The following is a 24,003-nucleotide window of genomic DNA, read 5'->3' as shown; positions in this document are numbered from 1 at the left end:
CAGTTGTCCCACAGAAATGATACTTACATTTTTTTGAATAAACCTAGAAATTGGATCTCTGGATCTTAAAGCTTGAAACATACATGTGTCTCATCTGAGTTCCTCTCTTAGGAAACCAACCTTCAGGTAAAAAGCTGAGACTCAACAGATCATGGCATCCAGACCCCTTGTTCTTCCTAACTGCTTCCTTACCACTCCCTAATTCCTGTTTTGCATTTTCCAATTTTAGTTGGTCAGGGAACTGGATTTAAGACTGATCTTTCCTTTTCTCAGCTGCAGCACCTGAATAAAACCTTCCTCTCTGGCAATACTCCTCTCATGCTTGGCTTCTGTGCAGCGAGCATTGTGACATAGACTGCACTCCTGGCATTTTAATAACAGGTTCACTTGGGAGATGAAGGGACAGTGTACATAAAGCTTGCTATGGAAGAATGGCAGCCGATGGGCCTTTATCAGCACCTCTTTCAGTTCATCCTGCAAACCTTGGATACATTTACCTAAGGCAGTAATAGATCTCCAAATGTGTTGTTTTGCAGTGGGTCCTGTCTGCTGTAAAGAAAATTTGGACTTCTCCGTAAAATTACTCCAACACAGGCACACTGCCCCAGGAACCCACCCAAAACACCCTCTAGTATTCAGGCTCTGAGGGTCTTGGCTTGGGAACACCCTTCACATATTTGGCAAACTCGAGGTGATACATTACTTTAGAAAGAACATCAAACTGTGTGTCAGAGTAGCAGATGTGGTGTGGAAAAGGAGGCTGATAGTTTCAAGCAGGGAATAAGTTTGGAATGAGTGAATGAGTAAACTTGCTAAATAAGTAAAAACTCTGGTATCAATGTGTAATTTTCCTGTAGAAAGACAGTGGATTCTAGCTATTTTACTTCCCATTTCTAAGCTGATTACATTGATATTGCTGCCACTTAGAGACTCCTTTTACAATGGCTTAGTTTCTGGGTTTTAGGTATTTTTGATTGTTTTATTCTAAAGTGAGGATATTTGTCTAATTGAAAATGCTATGTGAAACCCAAAAGATACATGTGTTACATAAAGTATGAAATTATGTCCTTGGTTATAATTTTTAAATGGTAGGAATTGGTTATTAAATGTTGCCAAGGCACTGAATCACATGAGCGTTTTTTCAAACTCTAAACTGTATTTATACAATCTATATTATTTTTATGATATGCTAACTTTGCTAAAAGATGAGGACATACTGCAAGAAAACTCATGTAACCAACTCAGGGAGAAAATAAGGACAGTATTGGTGTCAATGTCATTGGAAGACATTAATTTAGATTTAGCTCTGAGCTCCCTGAACTTGAAGATGGGAAGATAAATTAAAAACAATTTTAAAATTCCCACTCCATCTTTCCTTCAACTTAAAGTCCATTTCAGTATTTATAGATTTCAGACTTCTTTCCCCCAAAGGCATTTTGATCTAGGCCAAGAGTGTCAGACACAACTGAAATGGCAAGCATTTAAATTTATCCTGACAAGTTTGGATCCTAGCTCTGACCACTGGCTATCTAAATGTCAACATGACTCAGTTTGTTCACTAGAAAAGAACAAAAGATAAGTTAAAATAATCATTTAAGTATTATATTAAATAACTTGTGAATAGTAGCTAATAATGGAAGGCTTACTATAATAATATTGATTGATTGCTATGCCAGGTATGAGGCCAAGCATTAATCATATCTTATGAGATTAGCACAGTATCTCCCCGATTTTATAGTTAAATAGTTTAAGTAACTCTCCAGCAGTCAGAAAATTATTTATTGGAGACAGTTGTTGGCTTTGAGTTTCAGACCTGTCAGCACTTTGAGCACTTCCCTACGCTACCTCTCACATAGTATTTGACACAGGTATTTGAAAAAAGTGATATCTTCATCTCCTCATTTTCCAAGATGCTCTAAGATTTAACTCGAAAATATGTCAGATCAGAAGAAAATTGTATTATGCTGCTTTATTCACAGAATTGTATGAACAAAACATAAGATATTGCACTCCATCTGTTAAGGTGTATGATTCTTAAAAAAATTCTCTAAAAAAAAAAAATAACATTGTTGTTGTTTAATGACCATAACTGTGGAGTCAATAACACTGTTTTTAGAAGATATTTATTTTTCTTGTTAAACTAATCTTCTTCCATATGATGAAAACACTGAATAATACTGATGGTTTCCTTTATAATTCATCCTAAGTAAGATTAACTTAAACATTGAGAAAAACCATGGGTTCCCATCAAATTTGTCTTGAATTAAAATTTGTCCTCTTTGATTTGAAAACATGGTTCTCTCTTTTAGTGTGTGCATGTGTGTGCGCACATGTGTGTGTGCGTGCATGTAAATGTAATGAGCTGAGAAAATGCTCATGTCCTAGACCTGCTTCCCTGATAGCATTATAGGTCCTGTGTTGGTGTCTTTTATTATTAACTTGTACATGGGTTACCTTCTGTGTCAGCCCAGGCTTTAAGGTAGTGCCACTAAAGCCTGATATGTTGTATGTTGATATTGGCACATGACTCATGCATTGAAATGTCCAGTATCTAGGAAATGTGCACAAAAGTCCTAAAAAGGTCACATATAAGATGATTACATAATTATTGTTTTATCAAATTGAGAAGGGAGGAATCTTATGAACAAAGACCTTCTAAAGATTAAGGAGTGAAGGAGCCTCCAATAACAAGTCTTAGTTTTTACAATTCATTACAATTGGTTTGTCTCTGGTTTTTAGATATTTTTGTTTGTCTGTTTTATTCAGAGGAGCTGAGCATTTGGAACTGTTCCTGGACTTCAAAACATAAAGCCTGCATCCAGGAAAGCAGGTAGGGACAATTCTGATGGGGCCTTACAGATAATTTAGAGGTTGCCCCCTACACATCAACACAGATGTCCAGAGTCTCAATTTTATGGCATTCCTGGAGAATATTCATTGGTTTCCAGCACAGTTTTGCAGCTAACAACAGTACAGTAAGGGCTTATTTTCACAAGTCAAATTCCATTCTTTCTGCATCACAGGTTCGAACAATCATGTCCAATTCTTAATGCAAATTTATCTCCCAATGCTGAGAGTGTCCAGAAATAATTTCTTCCAAGGAAGGGAGTTATTGGATAACATAAGCTACACCCACCTCTCCTTAATTTCCTATATATGGTTATCGAGATCCTTTCATAAATGTGCTTGAAAGGTTAATCATAAAGGAAACATGAAAATAAGACTAATAAGAGAATTTTTAAGGTGTAGTGTTTTGTATAAGGAAAATTCATTCAGGAAAGGAACAACTGTTTCATGCCTCCTTTGATTCATGAAATTCGTGTCACTGACTTACTTGCCATGTCTCAGATTTCCACTGATAACAAACTTAAACAAAGACATCACATCCCCTGGCCACTGAGAGGTCACTCCTATCATCAGTGTATGCTTGAGTGTAGACAAATTATTTACATCTTATCCTGAATAATCTCAATTTGGGGAATTATATGAGGAACTTTGCTGGAAAAACAAGGAAAAACTTTGACCTTTTACATCTGGGTCTAGGAGCACATCTTAAGTAAATAATGATATAATCATACAAGTATGTGTCTGAAATTTCTAAATAAAGAATGGTCATTGGATAAAATGAAATAGTAAACAGGAACAAAATATGATTACATGTAGCTATTCTAACTGATAGGAAATATGTCAGCAGTATTTTGAAAGATGAAAGAGATAGCTTATAAATTATTATGTTTTGGTGTTTATAATTGTTAAAAAATGTAAGTATGTTTAGATAATTTGTATATACACATATAGTGCCAGAGACTGGAAAGATATTCATCAAAATGTTAGTTCTTCATGATGGAATTATGGGTGTTTGAAAAAATTTCTTCTGTATACACTTATGTACTATTAGAATTATAACAAAAATTATTAGTTTCATAATAAAAACATTATACCTATTTCCATTTATCAAAGAAAGAAATAAAATTAAGACAGAATAAAAAGTTTAGTAAAGAAAATCGGTATAAAAATACCACTGAGCATAAAATGTATGATCTTTAGATCACATGATCATTGCAGTCACAGGACATAAAAATCTTTCCTCTGATTGAGCTAATTTCACAGATAGCATTTATATGGAGTTGGTGTAATATGTAAAGCACGCGTATAGGATGAATTGAAATAATGTAACATAACAAGTCTTCTAATGCCTTAAGTTTGGACAGTCACTAGGCATTGTTCTTGTCTTTACTCATCATGTGGGATCCTCAAAGTGCCTGTGAGAATGGCCAGACTCCCCTCTCCTCCCCGACTTGAAGCATGGCACTTGAGGTTTCCTGACCTTCATTGATTACACCATTCCTGTTATCTTTGGAGAGAAACTCTTTCCTAACCACTCTTAAGAATCCTTGCCTGAACCTGGTATCACATTTGACCATGCCTGAGATAAATATAAGAACTTAGAGGATTATGAGCCCAAAAGCATGGAACAAAATCTCGGAAGAAGGTTTCTCAAAGGCCAGGAGGCTTTTTAGAGTGGCAAGTACCTACTTCAAGTAAAAGCTGCTGAAGAAAAATTGTACAAATTATGCAAACTTTAATCATCATCCTGGTTAGCCATTTTTCATATGCTAGAGACCGCACTGTATCTGGGTGATATTTGAGTGGGGAAATCTACCAATGTTTGGATCAATCCATTAATTATTAAATAAACATTTTAAAGATTATAAATTTCTAATCTTCCATCTTCCAGGCTAGTCCTAATCAGCTAATCCTAATCAAGGAATTACTTAAAGATTAAGGGAACATGTAACAAGTATAAGCAAAGGGTGGAGTCAGGATGAGAATCCGCTGGCCTGATGAGGAGAGCGCTCACCACATCAGTTCAGAGACCCACAGGATGCTGAGGCACAGGCACTGGCAGGGCAGGCACTCTTGTCAATCAAACATTCCACAGCCTCACAGAGAACTGGGGCCCCTGGACCATATGCTCGGGACTAAAACCTGCCTCTGTTTACTATATATGGCTCAAATGGAGGACTGGAAAACATGGAAAACCTAAGGTGGAAATGTGGAAAATTGAATAATGTTAGCTATTTAGGGAAAATTTAAATGGTATGCAGAAATAAATTTATTTTATGGTTTTAAATTATCCGAAGGATGAAACTTTGGAATTTGACAATTCAATTTATATAAGTTAATACACACACACACAAATACTATCTAAATTACAGAAGAGAGCCTTATTTTTAAGTCCCAATGCTTAATATAATGATATTTTGGATTTCACTAGCATTTAAATATGCTTATCTCAGTAAGCTAATAAAATATCGTTGGAAAACCCTTACCTGTGGTGCACATTCATAACACAGTATTATCTTCACATTTCACATGTGCAAATTAGAATAGGTGCAAGAACTGTAGATTAGAATGTCAAAGGGGCTGGTGATAATATCCTATAGATACATTGTCTCTGTGAATATCTTAATTACTTATGTAAAATAAATCTCTGAAACATTCTCAGTAGCATAAGCGATCCTCCAGCTTTGGTGTGTGTGAAAATCAACAAGGGAGCATACTCAAATGTTATTTTTTTGGCTTCATTCTCAGAGATTCTGAGTTAGTAAATCCAGAAGAAGACACTGAAACCTGCAATTGTAGCAGGGCCCCCAAGTAATTCTTTTTTTTTTTTTTTTTTTTGAGACGGAGTCTCGCTCTGTCACCCAGGCTGGAGTGCAGTGGCCGGATCTCAGCTCATTGCAAGCTCCGCCTCCCGGGTTTATGCCATTCTCTCGCCTCAGCCTCCCGAGTAGCTGGGACTACAGGCGCCCGCCATCTCGCCCGGCTAATTTTTTGTATATTTTTTAGTAGAGACGGGGTTTCACAGTGTTAGCCAGGATGGTCTCGATCTCCTGACCTTGTGATCCGCCCGTCTCGGCCTCCCAAAGTGCTGGGATTACAGGCTTGAGCCACCGCGCCCGGCCACCCCCAAGTAATTCTAAGTCAGGAATTCAAAAACAAAATTTGAAACGTGTTGCTCTAGACATTCATATGTGGTCTCTTTATGGAATGTATCCACAAAGAAACTTTTTCATTTTCTTTCTGATCAATTGTTTATTTTGTATTCTTTCTTTCTCAGCACATGCTATAAACAAGGCACTGTGTGGTACACTGAAAAAAAAAAAGACAAAGAAGAGGGACTGATGATCTAGTCATCTAGACAGATATTGTGTGATTTGTAAATTCCTGTGTCATCCAAAAGACTACTGGAATGACTAAAGGTAGAAAGGTGAGCTTTACTTGTGATATTGCTTTGCAAGTTGGGAAGATAAAGTCTTCAACATGGACCAAAGTTCCCCTTTCTACAAAAAGGAGAACAAATTGGGTTTTATAACTTACAGGGCCTGTATTATACAAATCCAGCAAATTTGGGGGAAAAGTTTTGCGTACTTATGAAGGGCATCAAGTGCCTGTGCAATAGGCAAACATGCATGTAATATACATCCATGTTCACTTTGGAGTGGGGTTTTAGCATTAAAATGGGGTAGAATTTAGCTTTTATGGGAAAGGTGAGTTACAGAACAGAAAGACAGTTTATGCACACTCTCTATAAGCTGGCTGAAAACGGCTTAAGTTCTGCCACTGTTTACCAAAAAAGAATGTGTATGAGGCCGGTCCTATGTTCAACCAGAATTGTAGTGGTCTGGGTTGTAAATCAGAGTTAGGAGGCATCTGGTAGCTCTTATTGTTAGGGCGTTACCAAGTGTAGTTTTTGTTGTAACTAGGAATTTAGGCAATTGCCTTCCCAGGCAGGTTCTGAGCCCTTGACATATAGCTTGACATATAGGTAACTGCATCCTTAAGCTTAGTGTCTGCCTTAGTTGATATTGGGGCACCTATTTTGCTGTCTCAGGTCACAAGCACATACTCTAGGGATTTATAGGTAAAAGTTATAAAATTAATCTAATAGCAGCTTAGAGATATGTGGATTCCACTTGATTAGGAAATAATGTGCCCGTGGAAGAAGGAATACCTAATGAAGACCTTCAGAGATGTTAGTTTTGTTGAAGAGGGAAAGAAAATGTAAAAGAATGCAGAGGCTGGAATTTTAGGATGGGTTTGGAAATAGAATATAGTCTATTATTTCTAAGTTATATTTGTATACCTGGCTTAAATGTGATTTTGACAAGAATCTGAAGAACTTTCAATGCAATATTCAAGAATGAAGACTCAATAGTTTAAAAATTGGAAAATATCAGATATTTTATAGCAGGACAGTAACAGTTTCAATGTTGTGTTTTAGAGGAAGATTTATCACAGTTACAGGAAAATGGATGAGAAAACGAAAAGACTGGAGGCCACAAGTGAATAAGGGCTAACGGTGGTTGTAAGTATGGGGATTTAAAAAGAAAATAAACGTTGAGAATCAATTCTGAAGTAGAGGTGAAAGCACCTTGTGACTACTTAAGTGTGCAAAACAAAACAATGTTGGAGCTGAAATACATTCTGGAGTTTCTATTTTGAGTTTTAGAAAAGATCTGCATGTCTTTATTCTGGACAAGGAGTGTTAAGAGAAGTTTGAGGCATGATGCTGGAAGCCACAGGGCATGCTGTATTTTGGCCATGTGCCTTTCATCATACTTTTGTCTCTCTATCATGTGCAGTTAAACCTTTCATCATCCCAGACCCAAGTCAAGGATATTCCCTTCTCTGTTCTGGAGCCTCTTTTAAATTCTTGCACTTCTTGATCGCCAGGCTGAATATCAGTGCATTCAACAGAGCAGAAATAAACTTTATGATAAACTCCATTAGAAAGGATATCATGTAATATGTCTTGAGGATTCAATTATCATGTGTAATATTTGCCTCTTATATTTTCAAAAATTGACAAAAGCAGAGGAAGTGGTAGGCTTATTTTGCATCTCTTACATGTAGCTTCTCTACCTTAATTTGAAAAACACAATTTATATATGTACACAGTTACATTAAAAGACCAAAGTTAAATCCCCATTTTCCAAAAAGCAGAAAGATGGTTATGAAGAATTTTTTTTTCATTTTAGATTCTTATATTGCTGTGAATTTGATGTCAATATTCAATAAAGTACCTTCTGTTACTGGTGATATGAAAATGTGATTACTATTGAACATTAAACAAGACATGCTGGTAATTTTATAACAATTATGTTTTAGCTTTCCATACCAAAACAATGGTAATCAAATCTCATGCTTGAGAACTTTAGCTGATTGTCATAGGGAGAAACATCCTGCCACCAGTGGTGCAATTATGGAGGAACATTAATGGGATATTTCACCTTCCCTTGAAGGGTAGAGCTAAGTCATTGTAGCTGATATAATGCAACTATGGGCTGATAGGCTGATGAAGCTTATCAAATCTTGTGCTCAGATGTATTTGCCATTATATTGCATTCAAATGCCATGTGTTATAATTCAGTTACATTTCCATGTTTAAGGGAATGAGTTCAATACTCCCATCTGCCACAGAGAATATGGGTCTTCTGAGAATAGAAATAAAAGAACTACCCTTGTATGCCATTTCACATTTCCTTGGAGTGAGTCTTGCTCTAACTTACATAGGACTGTAAGCAAAATTTCTGCTTTCATTAATTTTGTTCACCTCTCATACTTCTTGAAGCCCTCTCCTTGGAGAAAAGGGAACATTTCTAGTCTCCAAAAAGTGGGTTAAAACCTGCAGAGACAATGAGTAGGTATGTATAAGCTACATAGGAATCAACATCGTGCAATCTGAAGGTTACCACATAATTTACTTTCATGACATACCAAAAGATAAATCATTCCAGAAAACATTCGCAAATGTTTTGTCCTGCATTTTCATGTGCCAGTAAGCTTTGTGTACATACTCGTGATCATGGATTATGGAAACTCACACCAGGACCAAATAAAACAACAAGAATCTTTGTATTAAGTTTTAAAGATGATATCTCCACGTAAGATTTCAATTTATAAGTGAAACGATGATCGCACAATGCGTGCAAGTCTCAGCCTTTTAAAAAATAAAAATATAACTATGTACAACACACATTTAAATGTACTACATAAGTGTTTAAAATTTTACAGGTGAAATGGAGCACAGGCACACGATGAAAACCATTTGGAACTCTTCAATATATAAACGAAAATGCTGAGACTCACCCACAGTTCATTGTTTTTGTTCCATAAATTAATTATTCATGCAATACCAGGTGATCCCATGTTAAAGCAGATCAGAAGCAACCAGAAATTGGTATTAACAGTCATTATAAATGGCAACTCTTGCCTTAACTACCTTTGATGGAAATGAAGACCACATTCAGTCAGCTCCATTATTTGCTTGTCTAAGCAGTGGAGTCAATTATTTGGCAGCAGGAAGAAACTAGACACATCTGACTTCTAACTATATCCCGGGAATTAAGATATTTTAATATGAATAAAGGTCTTTATAGCTACCATTTAAGAATTTGCAATGGATCATACACTTTACACATATCATCTCATTTACTGAAGCAGTCCTCTGGGATAACTTTATTTCCTCTTGTGCTACAATGTAGAAACCAAGGCTCACAGAGGGTTAAGCAATTTGCTGAGAGGTCACTCATCTTGTGTGTGGCTAGGGAGGATTTAACTACAAATCTGTCTAATTTACTGGTATGATGGCAAATTACTAACAAAGAACTCTCCAAAATATAGACATTATTTGTGGGATTTGTCAATGCCCGTGTGTCAGTTCCCACTATTGCCAATTGTAAACTTCCAGAGTGACATCATGGAGTGCGGGATAAAGTAGAACTGCACAAAATCAGCTCTCACAAACTGGTTAGAGCCAGTCCAGCACATTAACCAACTTTGACTTCAAAATTTAAAATTTCCACCATTAGGTTTTGCTACAAACAATAAACAAAACAACAAGAAGAAAGAAAAAAACTAGCAAAAGAAAAAAGTAATCTTAGGCAGGGTTCTGACACATGTCCCTTTAACTAATGACTTGGAAGATTTCCTACTCAGATTTTAATTACAACCCGAAGGTGTATTGTATGAGATTAAAGGACTTTCCAACACCATTGAGTTATGTGTAACAGCTACAGGTATTATTTCTTTAGAATTAATATACAGGACAAACATGCCTATTTATTAGAGATCAACATATATAGTAGAAAGAAAAGTGAGTGAGAAAAGCAGGGGAATAAAAGTTTGAGAAACTCCTCCTAAAAATGTTATCTATGATTGACTTAAAATTGTATATCAAGGCTGGGCATGGTGGCTCATGCTTGTACTCCCAGCACTTTGGGAGGCCGAGGCCTGTGGATTTCTTGAGCCCACTAGTTCGAGACCAGCCTGGGCAACACGGAGAAACCCTGTCTCTATGAAACAATACAAAAAATTTGCCAGGCACAGTGGTGCACAACTGTAGCCCCAGCCACTTGGGAGGTCGAGGTGGAAAGATTCCTTGAACCCCCTTAAAAGTGAACATCAAAACACCACATTGTATACCATATATATATATATATTACACACACACACACAATATTTGTCGGTGAACCTCAGTAAAGTTAGAAAAAATGTTTAAGAGCCAGGAAAGTAAAGGTGATTTTAACTGATTGCCTGCTATTTATGATTGGCATTTTATATTGGTTTGATCATTAAATTATCACAATAATATTTAAGTTACATATTATTATGATCATGATTTTATAAACAAATTGAGGAAGGTAGCAGAGACCATTTTTATCTCAGATTTTCCTTCATCTGCACTTCGAGCCACACCCACTCTAAACAAAAAGAAAAACAAAATTAAAACAAAACAAAAATCTCTCCAAATTATGTCTACACTCTCCATATGCCCCGACCACTTCTATGTTGTCTGCCTCTTTTACATATTGATGCAACTCACTTCAAGGTTTATATGGCATTATCTTCGTTCTTTCCTGCATTATAAGGTTCTTCTAGTTTCCAATTAACCTAGATGAGTGAAAAGTACACGGAGAATGTACAGTTATATTTATTAAATGATTGGCTCCTCTCCACTCTGATCTTCATTCTCTCACACTCTTAAAGGGAATGCTCTTTAATCTTTCCAATTACACATTTCTATTTTCACAAAATCAGCTGTAGCATCGGTAACTACACACCCTTATTGTCTAATGAAATCTTGGTCTCCCGGGTTGAGTACAAGCATAAAAATACAGCTTTACTTCATTACTTTCTCTTTTCCTTTTTTTCCCATCTCTTACACCCTTCCACCTACAGTATACATGGCTGTAAATATGCATACAAACGTGCTAAATAAATGGTTGTCACCTGGTTGTTACAAGATGTGAGCGATTAAACATTCAAAAAAGAAATGGAAAATCTCTTTAAAATGCAATGTAATTTAATGGAATCATAGAATATGCTTTGGCAGGAAAAATGGAAAATATCTATTTTAAACTTTTGATTTATTGAAAATCGAAGAATTTGACAATGGAGAAGGCTTTATTTTTGCCACAAGTTAGTCTTAGGAATATGCACTAGAGGATCAAATATTTTAAGCACAGACTTTTTGAAAGAAATCAAGAAAATATATACAATTGTGAAAGATACATTTTTTCTGAGATTGCATATCTTGGGGAGAACATGGGGTCACAGTCTAATGTGTGAAATGCACGGAGTCTTTATGACACCCAGACGGGGGTGCACACTTTACACAAAGATCTATTCAGGGTAGTTCCGCTGGAATCAGATTGTCTTCGTTTTCTTTTGTCTGAAACTGTCTTGATTTGCTCTTCACTTCTGAGCTCATGAAGTGTTATTTTAACCCTTATGAGTGGCTAGCATCTCTACTTTTAGAATGTAGCTTGCGCAGATCCTAACCAGCAGAGCAGGTAAGTACACCCACGTTGGCCCCCCAGCCCCATGGGTTTGAGCATGACGTCAAATATGCGATTCAAGCTTTGCATGAACTGGATCATTCCGTGGGCCCAGGGAGACGTCATGTGCGCACATGGGCAGCGACAAGACTGCCAGGCAGTTTTCATGGGGCGAGCTGATACCCATCTCACAGGCGTGCATGTCAGCGGATGAGGGGCGCGCAGTTGAGGCCTCGGTGCTAAGTCTCCACTTTCTCAACCCAGGCACCCTCAGCCCAGGCCTCGAGCAGACCTTCTGTGCTGAGTCTTCGCATTCCCAGCCCAGGCACCTGCATTTGGAGGCGCCCTCCAGGGATTGACAGAGGCTCATCACTCCGCTCTGGCTCAGTTCTTTGCACCCCAGCCGTCTGCCTTAAGTCACCTGCCCCTCCCTGGTATTGTTCCCAGGAGATTAATGGGACACCAGGAGCCCCCAGGTCTTTCCTGGCCTCCCGCCTGCAACATCCTGACCGGCAATGATGAGGGTGGATCCTGGCTCCGCGTCTGGCTAATGTTGATTACGCACCTGCTCACGTGGCTGCACAGATAAGAGAGCGGATGAGCGATGCGCGCCTACCTGGCCTGAGGTACAACTGAAGCCCAGTCCCAGGACGTCTCCTCCTGTCATCCTCAAAGTGGTTGATGTGAATGCTTGCGAAAGCCTTTCTTCCCAACGTACTATGCCAGTTCAGGGAAATGCTCTGAATAATCTGTTTTTATTGACTTTCATCCACCGCCTTCCTCACCCTTAGACGTCAAGGACTTCAGGCGGGTGCCGACGCCAATCTATTTGCAGGATACAAATAAAGAGCTGTATGTTTTGAACCATCCTGTGGCCGCTGTTTGTTATCGTTGTTGTTGTTGTTTATTTTGTTTTGTTTTGTTTTCCTCTAAAATTTATATATGCCTTTAGCATTTTCTTCCCTTTGGAAAAGTTTGGGCCAAAAGTGTTCATGGAAAGGACACGCCCAGTCAATCTCGCACTTATTTGGATTCGCCACTCTCCTGTGAGGTTCAGCCAGGCCGAAATTCAGGGAGAAAACATCTCCAGTGAAACCTGGATCCCTACTGCATTCAGTAATCCAAAAATAATGTGTTCTTAATGTATTACCATTTACAAAGCTATTTGATATCATTTTCTCATGTAAGTATTGCAACAACCCTACAAAGGAGGTAGGGAAACACTTCCTGTATTGCAGGTTCTAGACCCCAGGCTCAAAGCTATTTAGCACCTCGCTCGTGGCCCTCTGTTTCGTGAATGATATACCATGGGTTTGAATTCAGTTCTTCCAAATAAAATCCGTTTTTATTCAACTAAACCATAGCATGCTGTCTTCAAAATACATACTCCCAAAAACTGAAATGAGCAGCAGAGTTGATTTTATTTTATTTTTTTTAATAATAGGCTTGAAAGATGTCAGTTAGCAGAAGAGACTGTGTAAAGGAGTATATCTGGTTTCTCAGAGGAGACTCCGTGCAGAACACTGGGGAGTGTTGCACAGCAAGTAGAAGACATATTTTCATTTTCTTTCTTTCTTTTTTTTTTTTTTTCTGAGACTGAGTTTCACTCTTGTTGCTCTGGCTGGAGTGCAGTGGCGCAATCTCAGCTCACCGCAACCTTCGCCTCCCGAGTTCAAGCGCTTCTCCTGCCTCAGCCTCCTGAGTAGTTGGGATTACGGGCATGTACCACCACGCCCGGCTAATTTTTTGTATTTTTAGTAGGGATGGGGTTTCTCCATCTTGGCTAGTCTGGTCTCGACTCCCGACCTCAGGTGATCCACCTGCCTCAGCCTCCCAAAGTGCTGGGATTGCAGGCATGAGCCACCACGCCTAGCCCTATGCTTTCATTTTCTTTTTCTTTATCTTTTTTTTTTTTTTTTTGAGACAAAGTCTTACTGTGTCACCCAGGCTGGAGTGCAATGGCACAATCTCGGCTCACTGCAACCTCCAGCTCCCGGGTTCAAGTGATTCCCCTGCCCCAACCTCCCGAGTAGCTGTGATTATAGGTGCACACCACCATGCCTGTCTAATTTTTGTATTTTTAATAGAGTCAAGGTTTCACCATGTTGGTCAGGCTGGTCTCGAACTCCTGATCTTGTAATCCACCCACCTCTGCCTCCCAAAGTGCTGGGATTAGAGGTATGAGCCACGGCGCCTGTAATTTACATGTGGAGAATTGTAAGTTTTCATTTACACATGGAAAAAGAAATACTGAAATTAAAAATTAAGTGAAGTCAAGCTGTAGAAACATATATATTGCACCTGTGTTAATGATCTCTAGCTAATGACTTGAGGAGTTGGATGATAGGCAAAAAGGCAGCTAAACACTCCCATTTAGATCATAAGAAATAATTTTTATTTTTTCAACTTATTCTTGTTTCCACAACTCATGTAGCATGAAGGAGTATAAATTAATAGATGTTATGAACACTTTAGGTCATCTTTCCCAAGCTAAATCTTAGCAACTCCCTCTGATATGTCTCAGTCTATTTAGAGTTCTAGTGTATTATTTTAGTAATTGACATTAAATCAAATCACTATTTTATTACTTCTGAATATAATAAAAACACAAAAGGGACATCATAAAAGGGAATCGAACAAAATTAGCTTTAGTTTTAAAATGTGTACAATTTACCTTGCAAGTATATTTTAAAAATATGTCCAATGAAACATAATATTAAAAATGATGAACCACTTGGGGATCTTTATATTTTATATCTTTAAGGATAGACATTTCATAATTCTCCCAAATGAAGTACCTATTTGAAACATTAATTGTCCTTCAGTCTGGCAGACCACTGAAAGCTGTAAAAAATTGCTAGCAACATCAACTCATAAAACTAATTACAATAAATGTTTCTAGCATCTGTTCTTTTTTTCTTCTTATTTCTCTTATGTAAAATTATGCATACAATCCATTTAAACTTATCATTACATAACAAAAAGTGCAAGTTTTGAAGAGGATGAAGCATCTGGTGCGATGCTATTCTCGTTATTGCATTAAATAGATTTAACTAAATAGACTATCTCTAGTCTTCAGCATGTCTACATATTAAGTAATAGTAAGTAACAAAAGGTTGGGTTCTTCAAACATTATATCACTACCATCATTACACCAAAGTTCAGGGCTTATTTTTTCATATGTATTTTGGTATACTGCAGACTTGAAAAACAAGATTGTAGTCATTGACTTTCATGTCCAGCTTAACCAGGAATATTATTAGAGTTGATCATTGATTATTTTAACCATTCTCTCAGATTTTAACACCTCCTATAGTTCAAATTCAGTCTCGGTACTGACAATAGAGTGGTAAATAAGAAGTCAGTTTTGTTCTCACCAAATTTAAAAGCAAAAGGAGAAAGCTGAAGAAATCTGAAATTGTGTGTTACGTTCTATCAGTTGAGGGATGTGCTCAAAGTGTGTTTTGGTGCCTCACATAGTCTGGATAGTCGGTCAGAAAAAAGATGAAAACCTTTTTTCTGTTTTGTGTCCACCTGGAAACCACAACTGGTAGGCTCGTTACTGGTTTTTATACATAATGTGCTGTTGTCACACAGCCACACCCATTTGTTTATGTTTAGTGTATGACTGCTTTCTCACTACAATGGCGGATTTGAGCAGTTGTAACACTGACCATACGGCCCACAATGTAGAAAATATTTACTAGATTTCTTTTTTATAGGTAAAGCATAGTGAATATTTTAGGCTTTGTGGGCCATTCAGGTTGTTCAGGTTGGCCATTTTATTATAGCATGAGACAAACTGAGGATCTTACCTAAAATAATGGATGTGGTTGTGTTCTAAGAAAACTTGATTTACAAAATAAACACATTCTAATAAACAAACAAATAAAATTGAATAAAACTTTATTTATGAAATCAGGTAGTAAACCAAAATTAGCTCCATGGAACAGCAGTTTATCAATTTTTGGTCTAGGGAAAGCAGCCGTGGCTATATTTATGGAAAGGACTTTTATACAAGATATATATTTTTTAATTTTAATGCCAAATGATAAGGTTTAACAGGGGAATAATATGATAAATACGTAGTTTTTAAACTATATAATTGTTAAACCATTTAAAACTATGAGATTGGCTTTTTAACATTAAACATTGATTACCACTTTTGCCCCAAATATTTACTTTCCTAGATTTTTAATTTAATTTCTGTAAGTTTAAATATTGAGAAGTCACCAAAATTACTGTAGCGAACATGTATTTATCCTTCAACTACATTCACTAACTACTTTTTTTCTCTTTTCTTTTTTCTCATATGACACTTGATTTCTGCATACTTTAGGATATACAGTCTAAGAATAAAGATGCTCTCCTGCATAACCACAATAAATTTACAGGAGGTTGCAAAAATATACAGTCCTGTGAAAACTCCATCCAACTTCCTCCAAATGGAAACATCTTATATCAGAGACGTATCAAACGTATCAAAATCAGAGAATTGATATTGGTACAACAGCGTTAACAAGATCACACACTTTATTCATCTTGCACCACATTTATCATGCAAACATTTCTAAATATGTAGTTCTGCATGTGATTACATGCATAGATTTGTGGAAACGCAGCAAAAACCAGCTCCTGGTACTGTCCATCACAATGCATGAGTGGAATTCTCTCATTGACTCCCTTACAATTGCTTTCACTCCTGTCTGTGTACCTTAGCAAGCAATGGTATTCTACTGAGAATTGCACTACCTGTCTCTATCATTTTGTCATTTAAAAAATATTATATGAATGAAATATATTGAATGTAACTTTTTGAGACTGGTTTTCTAACATTATGCATAATACCCATCTAAGTTGTTGTATGGATTAATTGTTTCATTTCATTTCTGAGCAGTATCCCACCATACACATGTACCATATTTTTAAAAATCTCCTTGCTTCTTGAAGGATATTTGGGTTGTGTTCAGTTTGGGACTATTTGGGTACAAGCTACTATGAATGTATGTGGACAGGTTTTTGTGTGAACATAAATTTTCTTTATTTTTAAAATAAATTTCTTGGGCTTTTCTAGACACATAAACATGCCATCTGTTAATGAGGATGGTTTTATGACTTCCTTTTTAATGTGTATACAATTTATTTGCTTTTCTTGCCCTGTTGCCTTGGTTTCAGTATTATGTTGAATAAGAGTGGTAGGAACAGACATTCAGCATTCACCACTAACTGTTATATTGGCTGTTTTTGCAGATGTTCTTTATCAAGTTGAGGAGATTGACCTCTATTTTGAGATTGCTGACAGTTTTTATCATGAATCAGTGTTGAATTGATGCTTTTTCTGCATCCATTGATATGACTAATCATGTGGTTTGTTTTCTTTAGTTTTTTGGCATAAAGGATTATATTGATTGATTCCAAATACTGAACCTGGCTTACAAACACGGGATACAATCAAATCAATTTTAGGTATAATTCTATTATGAATTAGTGAATTCTCTTTATTCATAAATTGTGTCTAAGTTTTTGAAATATATTGGTCGTAATGTTTTTTCTGTGTGTGTGTGTGTGTGCACAAAGAAATTTTCTGCTTGCGAGTAGCAGGATACTTACTAGCTTCATAATATGAGTTTGGAATTATTCTTTCCACTTATGTATTCTAGAAGAGACTGTAGAATTGGTACTAATTTTCTTTTAACAGTTACATAGAATTATGTTTCCTCAATAGGTATATAATTATTCAGATTGCTTCATAGTGAGTGAAATTTTTTATATTCTTTTTTTTGTTGGGAATTGGACCATTTCATCTAAGTTTTCAAATATGTGTTGTAGAATTGTTTACAATGTTCATAGTATTTCACTATTATCTTTTTAATGACTAGGAAATCTGTGGTAATATTCCCTCTTTCATTCCTAATGTCAATAAATTGTGTCTTTTCCCTTTCAACCTTTGTCAATATTGGTTGACATTTATTCATCCTATTTACTGTTTCAAAGAACCACATATTTGTTTTGATCTTATCTGTTGTTTTCAATTTCAGTGAATTCTACTTTTATTTTATCATTTCTTTCATTCTGCTTGCTTTGGGTTTATTTTCCTTTTTTTTTTTTTTTTCTAGATTCTTGAGGAGAAAACTTCCACAACTGATTTCAAACTTTCCCACTCTCTTAGCACAAGCATTTAGTATACAAATTCCCCTCTCCTCGATTTTCTTGATCTGGATCCCACAAATGTTTCATTTCTACTTTTATTCATTTCTATGCATGTTTCACAATTTTAAATTTTATTTAGCTTCTTATAATTGAGTTTAAGATTACTTATATAATCTCATACAAAACCTCTACCAAAAATATAATTTGCAGATATTTTCTATGAATACGTATTTTTTTCCATTTCATAATGCTCTTTTGAAGCACAAAGTTTTTAATCTTGATGTGATTCTCAATGCTAACTTTTTCATGAATAAATCATGTTTTGATAGTTCTATTGAAAAATTTTCCTAATGTTTTTAAGTTTTTAAAAATTGACATATAATAATTATATAGTGATGTTTTAATATTTATACAGTGTTCAGTTTGTGGGTATTTTTCTCCTATGTTTTCATATACATATATATGAGCATACATGTAATATATATTTTTACTTTTATTATTTACATTTAGCATGATTTATGATGAATTAATTTTTGAGTATAATGTAAGGTAAGGTATATAAATGCATCTTTTTGCACAGATATAGATAATTCTCCTAGTAAGAAATGCTGAAAAGATTATATTTTATTCATTAAATTTCCTTGGCACATTTGTTGAAAATTAGTTGACTTTAATTGTAATCTCAAATCCTTTTCTTTGTTCTTCAGGTCTCTATTTGTCATAATACTGAAGTATGTTTATTAGTATATTTTTTCAAATTTTGGACCCAGGAATGCATTTCTTCCTTTTCAGATTATTTGGTTATTCCATCTCTTTTGCTTTTCCATTTAAAATGTGGAGTTAGCTCATCAATTTCTGGGGCAACATACACTTACACACACACACACATATACACACACACACATACACACACACATCCCCTGTTACGATTTGACAGGAGTTGTATTGAGTTTATATATCACCAAGTGAAGATTTGCCATGTAAAAAATAGTCTTCCAATCTATGAGTATTGAATGTATCTCCAATTATGTAGGTCTTTACGTTTTGCTATATTTTACAGTTTTCATTATATATTCTACACTTCTTTTGTTAAATTTTTTTATCTTCTTGATATTATAAATGGAATTGTTATCTTGACTTCATTTTGACAATGCATTACTAATATATAAAAATACAATTGATTTTTATATTGCTCTTGAATTCTGCAAATATGCTTCACTTACTTATAAATTATTGTAAGTTTTATTTTAGAATCCCTAGTTTGTTGTTGCTGTTGTAGTGTGCTTATTTTTGTTCTTTGATTTATCCTACTGCCTAGAATTTCTAATGCACTGTTTGTTTGAAGTTACCAGAGACACCATTCTTTACTTACTCCCGATTTAGGGGGGAAACATCTAGTCCTTCATCATTAAGGGTGAAAGCATGTCTAGATTCCTGTAGATGCCCTTAATCAGTTTGTTAAAGTTTCCTTTTACTCCTAGTTGTTGGGAGTTTTCATTCTGAACAGTTGGAATTTGTTGGTTTTTAAAGTCCATCTATTGAAATGATCATGTATGTTTCGATGTTAATTTACTGACTTCCTGATGTTAAAACAACTTTCCACTCTTGGCATAAAATTCACCTAATCATGCTGTAAAATCCTTTTCTGTATGTTGAATTTGTTTTTCTAATTTTTTGAGGATTTGTGTGTCTATATTTGTGTGTCTATATAAATGTGGGGTAATGATTGGTAGTTTTCAGTTTTGCTAATCTCGCTACTTTAGATTTAGAGTAGTACTGTTTTCACAGATTGAATAGGGAAATATCCCCCTTCTCCTCTATTTTCTAGAAGTTTATGACAGATAGATACAATTTCTTCTTTAAATCTCTTGATAGAATCCCCTCAGGGAGGCCATCAGGGATGAGGATTTTTGTAGGAAGGTAATAATTATTGTTTTATTTGGCACAAGTCTATACAGATTTTCTGTTTCTTCTTGAAAAACTTTTGGTAATTGCTGCTTCCTAGGAATTTTTAGAAGTTGTATAGCTTATTGGCAAATAATTGTTCATAGTATCACCTTATGATCCTTTTAATTTCTGAAAGGTCAGTAGTGATTACCTTTTTTTCAGTTCTAATTTTTTCAATGTTTGAATTTTTATTTGTTGCTATTTTGCTATTTTTCATATATGTCAGTTTTTGTTTCTCTGTTCCACTTGTACTTCAATTTTTATTTTAGCTATATTCTTGTGCATCATTTTAATTCCTTTGTATGACATTTTACTACATTTTTATATTCTTAGAATTTGATCTCTGAATTTCAGTATATATTTTAACTTCCCAAAATCTACTTCAAATTAAAACTAACATTACTCTGCTAAAACATAAACTTTTGTCTTCATCAAAGCCCATCTTCTCTCCCTTCATTTGTGCTTTGTGTATAAAAGTATTCACTTTTTTTGTCATTTCAAATCTGCTGTAAAACCCCTTGAGTAAAATTTTTCTTGTGTCTTTTATACTTGTCAATTCCATAATTTCCATTTAGTTCCTTTTAATTATTTTACCTCTTAATCAACATTCTCTGATGAGTAACTGTCACCATACACTTCTTTAATTCTTTAAATCTGAAATATATTAGCACTTTGAAACAATTTATAATTGCTGAATTTGAATTATTTGAAAATTTGAATTCTTTGCTAAGTTTAATTCCAAATAATCAGGGGTAAACACAAAAAAGTATATTGACTTTTTTTATTTAGTTTAGTTTTGTTTTCCTGGTATGGTTCACACTTTCTTTGTGTTATGTATCTCATATTTCTTACTTAAAACTGGATATTTAGAATAATATAGCAGCTCTGGATTGAGATTCTCCTTACTGACCCAGTGGTTGGTACAGGCTTTCTTCATCTTCTACTTTCTACCAGGGCTTCTTGTGCTTCTCATGTGTTGGTGGGGACAGAGGGCAGCAGTCTTATGTTCAGCTAAGGATGTAGATATAACCTGACTCTCCTCCAGTCTCTCCTGCAATGTTTAATTTGACATTTTTTTCTGGTATTTGATTTTTAGGAATAAGATTTCTTTTGTTCCTTATTCCAGAATTCCAAAATTCATTTTTAGATTATTAATTTTATTTAGAATCAAAACTTGAATAAGTTGAAAGTATAATAGTAATAATATTATTATTTTTAACCATTTGAGAATAAGTTGCCAAGAAGGTGCATCAAGAGCCCTGAAATCTTGAGGGTGCATTTCCTATATGTGAACACTTTCTTCTACTTAACCACATTATAATTTTCTAGATCAGGAAGTTAACCTTCCTGCCCTGTTGGGATCTGTGGCATCTTTGTGCCCGGATTGTACTTTCCCAAATTTCTTTTATTTATGTGGCTACTAATTAAGATTGGCCACTAGATCAACTTACACGAAACCCTAAATTAGTAATTTAAAAAGTAGCCATTTTTATGCTCTGAATCAGTTCAAGGCTGGTGCTTTGGCAGCTTACACGTGTAACTGATCTGTTGGCTCTCCCTCTTGGCATTGGTAAACAACAAAACCCATGTTTTCTTCATCTCTCACTGGATTTCACCCATTGTCCTCTCTAAACCCTGGTCTGGAGCATTTACTAGTTCATAGTCAAAAGCCACAGCCTTATCCTTCAGGTCACTTGCATTTTTGAGATTGTAAGGGATGAATGTGAGATGCACTTTCAGCCATAACTCCTGGTTTGCAGTTCATCTTTACTCTCAGCTGTTCATATCCATCTTCCATGACCAACAGCCAGCCCAGCTAACCCCCAGCCCAGCCCCAGACCAGAGACAGATGACCTTACATATACTGTAACCACTTCCCACAGATGCAAATGTTCTAATCTCTATAGTGAATCCCCAAATCTAAATTCTTCATAGTCTCCCTGATCCTCTGTGGAAACAATTATTGATACACCATCTATTCTTTGCAGACCATTCAGGTTTTACTAGTTCTCCAAATAATATGATTTTAAGGAAAGCATCCACTCAGAATCACGTATTTAAAAAAAAATCTGGAAAATCTATTTTCTTACAGCCTGGAATAGTTGCATAACATTTCCACGAGTTTCATTAGATTTATGTTGCTCTCTAACAAATTACCACACACTTAGCAGCTTAAAACAACACTCATTAATTATTTCACAGCTTTTCTAGGTATAAAGTCTGGTATGGATAGCTGGGTTCTCTGCTTAGGGCCTCACCTGGCTTAAATCAGCATGTTGTCTGGTCCACGCTCTCACAGGGAGCTTGGGGTCCTGGTTCAAACCCATTCTTGGCAGAATGAAGTTCTTTTTGGTCATAGGCTGGAGGTCTCCTTTCATGTTGCCTGTCAACCAAAGGTTGCTCTAAGATCCTGGAAATCACGCACAGTCTTAGTCACATGGCCTTCTCCTAGCAGAGCAGTTTACGTCTTCAATGTCAGCAGGAAAGTATGTTTTTCAGTCTTTCACCTAATTAATCAAGCCTACCCAGGATAAACTTCCTTTGACTAACTGAAAGGTAACTGATTTGGAACCTTAAATGCACCTGTAAGAAGACTTTACCTTAGCCATAATCTCTTTACTAAACACAAAGCACAGGTCCTATACATATGAGAGAAACAATCTATTAATTCTATTAATTTCTATTTTATTGACTGGTTTAATCAGAAATTGGAATTCAATTTTGAAAACGTCCTTTCATGCACCCATGAGCACAACATGAATTTTCTTATATCGATTAATATAGTGAATTATATTAATACATTCTCTTATATTGAACCATTCCTTCACTCATTTTATAAATACCAGTTGATCATCTTGTACTACTTTCAAAATGAAGTGGTGGATTTTCTTGCTAATATTTTATTTTTTACTAATATTTATAAGTAGCACATTACTTTCTTCCTTGAATACTTTTATGTTACTTATCTTAAATCTTATTTTTACATTTCTTCAGGTGGAACCCATTGTCTGAGGACCAAATTAATAAGATATCTTTGAATTAAATATGATCCTTGTATCCAGTAACTAAATGGACAATTTTTAACAGAAAACATATGCCTACAGTCATATTACAATTTAATACAATGGTAAATATTATAGATTTACATACAAATCACTGGCTAACTTAATATGGTAATTATCAAGAAGAATATGAACATACTTCATAGAATGCATACCCAAGTCGGAATTTGAAATAAATAAAATTTTTAAATGTATAATCACAAATTTATTCACATTTTTTATATGATGGAAATGATAGAACAACATGATCTTTGAAGTTCATACTATGTTTTTAAATGTCATGTCAGAATAAATTCATTTCTCTTTGATCCCAGTGGTGAATGAACAGAATGATACACATATTACATATTTTAATGCATATAGTAGTTTTAAGGTAGCCAAATTCTCTAAAGATTTTGTCTGGAAGTGAATCAGTATCAATCTTCAGAGAGGCCTTTAGTGAAGAGCCATAGTCTCTGTTTTCTGTCCTTCATTTAATAATATTTCAAGTTCACACTGTACTATCAGAACCATACTTGATAAAGACAGGTAACTTAAATAGTTTCAGTATAACTTTTGTAGTTTCCAATCACATTTGGAGCAGTTGATTTAGCTTATTTAGGAAGTGAGTTTAGGTTTAAATCCTGATAAACATAAGCAAATTGGTTTAAATTTTTGCCAGCTTATATCTATGACTGGGGTGTGTTAATAATACTAGAAATAAAACCATTTTAGAGCGAATTGAAAAATGTATAGAATAGTGTAGGCATGAGCATATTGGGTAGAAAGTATTTATGAGACATTGATCAAAAGAATAACCAGAAAATTCATTTTATGAGAGAGATTTGAAGAAATATAAAAATGAGCAAAGGGATACAGGACACCTGCTTTCCCATAGCTCAATAATGCTCATGCAGAAATGGGTCCGAATTTATTCTGTCTTATTTCAAAGGATGTCATCTGGACCAGTGATGCTGAGATTTGTCAAGTGTTTAATACGTGCCAATCTTGATGAGCAT

General features: G+C 35.4%; 1 long non-coding RNA gene across 3 annotated transcripts in view; it reads right to left on the bottom strand.

The window, feature by feature from the left end:
• The window catches only part of LOC117073492, a 63,575-nt gene extending 41,083 nt beyond the window's left edge, over positions 1-22,492 (bottom strand). For all 3 annotated transcript variants that reach the window (XR_004433253.1, XR_004433251.1, XR_004433252.1), the window contains exon 1: positions 22,202-22,492. This is a non-coding gene — a long non-coding RNA (uncharacterized LOC117073492). The remainder of the gene's footprint in view (positions 1-22,201) is intronic.
• Between the last annotated feature and the right edge of the window lie 1,511 nt (positions 22,493-24,003).

The sequence above is a fragment of the Trachypithecus francoisi genome, unplaced genomic scaffold (genome assembly GCF_009764315.1).
Source record: "Trachypithecus francoisi isolate TF-2019V2 unplaced genomic scaffold, Tfra_2.0 Lachesis_group4, whole genome shotgun sequence".
NCBI lineage: Eukaryota > Metazoa > Chordata > Mammalia > Primates > Cercopithecidae > Trachypithecus > Trachypithecus francoisi.
This window is presented reverse-complemented; position numbering and strand designations above follow the sequence as displayed.